Genomic DNA, 3,695 nt, shown 5'->3' with positions numbered 1-3,695 from the left:
CCCGCTCCGCTCCTGCCCTGTTCCGTCCCGTTCCGCCCTGCCCGGGCTCCGCAGCCGGGCCGAGCCGGGCCGAGCTAGCAGCTCCCTCCCACCCGAGGAACCGGCGCGTTGTGGCGAAGCCGCCTGCCCTGATTTATGATAAAACATTTAAAGGAAATCATTTATATTTCAGAGGCCCTAAATAGCTGCATGAAAGTTTTATCTGAAGTGGCACCGCTTTAAAGGCGACCCTGCTTGCTGGGAGTAATTAATAGAGGGATAAATTTCAGGCCTTTGTTTTGGTTTGGTTTGAACCCTCTCTTTATTTAGGGCTGTCTGTTAACGCCAGTAAACAAGATGTGAAGGGCGGATGCAGAGCCCCACTAGCACCTGCTTGTCAGAGCCCGACTCCCCGGGCCCGGCTCCGAGGGTGCTCGCACAGGACTGGCAGCTTTCTCCGTCTCTCTGCTGTTGCTTCATCCTCTCCCAAGTGAGGAGAAGCTGCCGGGACCCCGCACGCTCCTTCTGCCGGTCCCGCTGTCGCTGCCACACCGAGCATTGCCTGTGTGACCCCAGCGCCGGGCTCGGGGTCTCTGCCCCAGCCCAGAGGGTCCCTCTGCCCGTCCCGGGGCAGCTCTCCTGGCCACCGCCTTAAGCACGGTCCTTCCCTCCCCTCCCACAGGCAGCCGGGCTGGGCAACGCAGCTGCTGAGCTCCCTTTAATTAATGCCGTAAAATATTGATGCTCCTGGCCCTGTCTGCTGCCGTTACACCTTACAGCCGGGGGAGAGGAGTCCAAAGGATAAACAATAACAAGTTAAAGGAGCCCAGATGGTTTGCCGTCAGAAACTGTCTGCAGACTCAGAGGTGTCACTGCAATAGATTTCAGAGATCATTCACCTACTGGTAAATAATTAATGACATTTCTGGAAGAAAAAACCCAGACCCATACTCTGATGAGACATTGCTGGTGACTCATTGGAAATCTGAAGGCAAAAGTCAGATTAAAAGCATGTGCTATTTTATCCTTTGTCACAGTTCATGGATTGTTATCAATTTTACTAATGCATCAAAATATTCTGTTCTTATTTAGATTTTAAGTCAAAGCTCATCACAGAGTGGTGCCAATAGGTTCTAGGTTTCATTGCATGAACTCCATTTAGTTTAAGAAATTTCCAGTACATGCTGACACAGGAGTGATGTCCTGTGAATGTTTGTGAAAGTTTCCTGGGAAGTTTGAAATAAAACCATGAGTTATTTAATCCACAGTTCGTGCTGGTACCCTCTCTGCCATGGGCTGGGGGCAGCACAATGTGTTACAGTCACAAAGCTGACAGAACCTGAATCTTTAAATGTTCAGAACAGCCACAGGATGTGCTGCACATCCAGCCCCTCTGGAGGAAACAGGGACAGCCCCCTGCACCTTCACACGCAGCACCTTCTCCCCTTCTGCTCCTGCTTTGGAGGCTTTGCTCCCCTCCCCAGCTCCCCTCGAGGCCTGGCCAGGTCTCACTGTCCTGCCCTTGTGTTTGTCTTCACTGCAGATCCTGCTTCCCGACCTGAGCCAAGGTTTATGTGATAAAATAACTTCTGTTGCTAAAATGCAGCCAGTTACCAAAATCATAGAATCAGGGGATGGTTCGGGTTGGAAGGGATCATCCCTGGGCTTTGCTGAAGCTCAGGAGGTTCCATGGGCCCACTGCTGGAGCTCACGTGCCTGGTCCATGTGGAGGAGGAGGAGGAGGACTAGAGCTGACTCTGGAGGTTCCTCTTGTGAGCCTCAGAGCCCATTTCCAGCACCCCACAGCTGTGAGCCGTGCTGCACCCCGGATGATGCAGTTGTTCCACTGCACAATCTGATCGAGGAAATATCTCCAGTTACCCAGACAGTCAATTATTCATCAGCTAAATGGCCAAGCATCAATTACCTGGCCTGATTCTCTTATTCATTAAGGAGATTGAAGAACCCACCTTAGCAGAGCAAAGAAAAAGTTGCTAAGTTACAGGAGCTGTCTGTGGCCGCGGCAGCGTCGGGCCCCAAAGGAAAGGGCCTGGCACTGGGGCTGCTCTGGGTCTGCAGGGTGTCCTCCAGAGCCCTTGCTGGTGTGGAGCCAGTTCCACTGCTGGTGTGCAAGGATGGGCTTAGGGAGAGCAGCTCGGGGTCAGACTGGGCCTTGGGTGGAACCATGGGGGCTGAAGGGGGTTTTGCAGAACTTGGAGGTTAAAGGGAGGGACCAGGGCAGGAACCATCGTTCTGGGAAGTTTTTAATACGGGTGGGGATGGGATGGAAAGTGCTTCAAAGAGCACAGCTGCCAGTGGCATCACAGCAAGGGTGGGCTTCCTGTGCAGACAGGGAGAGTTGCAGCTCTGCACAGCGGGAGCCACCCCACACAAACCACCAGAGAGAGCCCCAGAGGGACCCAGCACTGGGCCAGTTGCTGAGCTGCCTTCCGAGGAGAGGCGAGGGCAAGCATCTGGGGTCTGTGCATTGCTTCAGATTAAGTTAGGAGCGCTTTCTCTCCTGTTCTATAGTTAAAATCCAAGCAGAGCTTTGCTGGCTGCAGAAGGGCTCTTGCCAAGCAAAGCCTTGGGCACGTCCTTGGCCTCAGGGGGTGGCACAGGCAGCTCCAGGGGCTGAGAGGGTGTTTGTGGGGGTGAATCCCAGAGCAAACCCCAAAGCCTTTGGCATTAGCAGAGCATTGTGGCCACATCAGAGCACAAGAAGTGCTGAAGCTGTGCTGCAGCTCTGCTGTGCTGGGTGACAGGGGCAGGACAAACAGCCTTGTCCAGCAGCAGCAGGTGGAAAGTTCAGCAACTTAGTTTTGAATTTTTCAAGAAGCAAGGTTTTGATTTGAGATCCCAGGAAAACAGGTGGCCACTTTCTTGGGAGTGGCATCCTTTACTCACTTGTAGTGTACATGAATTATAGAATTTTTTACGTGTATCATTCACTGTAATTAAAACTTCAATAAAGGACACATCAGTCCCTGATCAGAACAAGCTCTCCCTTTCCCTCCAGAGAGGATGGGAGCAATGGGGCTTTCCATGGGTGGAACAGAACACTCAGCTGCCAGGCATCTGGTTATATTTGCTCCTAATTCTAGAAATACATCTAAATGCATCTAACAGGACTCTGCCACAAGAAGTTAATGAGGAACAAACATTAATTATTCATGCCCTGAAACAGTAGGTCTCCTAATGTTTTTGCTAATCAACAAGTGAAACAGCTGTATGTTCTCAGGCCAGTCTTGGGGGGACAGAAGAACAACGCTGGCACGTTGGGCTGCCCCCAAAGTCTCACCCTCGAACTCAGTGAAGGGCGTTTGTTCCCAGCCCAGCACAAGTGTGGGAGCACGAGCAGTCCTGGCCCTGCGCTGCCCCGGGAAGCGCGGACGGAGGGAAGGGGCAGTCTGCTCCCGAAGCCGGGTGCTCCAGGAGCCCCCTCACTCCCCTCGACCCGCGGGTAACCCAGAGCCACGAGGAGCAGCTGAAGGGAAGAGTGGATGGAAGTGTTGTCTGACAGAGCCTTCGCCACGAGAGAGCACACAGAGAGAGGTACGTGATGTTGAGTTGACTTCAAATAATTTTCACATGAATTACTAAAGAAATGTATAATTTATCAGTGTTTAAATAAATCACTGGCAGGAGTGCTTTAAGGTTGCCGGCGCAGGACGGGCTATAATTAACTCGCACGTCACGGGGCGCAGGCTGCTCCG

The sequence above is a fragment of the Geospiza fortis genome, unplaced genomic scaffold, assembly GCF_000277835.1.
Source record: "Geospiza fortis unplaced genomic scaffold, GeoFor_1.0 scaffold55, whole genome shotgun sequence".
NCBI lineage: Eukaryota > Metazoa > Chordata > Aves > Passeriformes > Thraupidae > Geospiza > Geospiza fortis.
The sequence above is the reverse complement of the archived record's forward strand: the minus strand, read 5'-3'. Positions refer to the sequence as shown.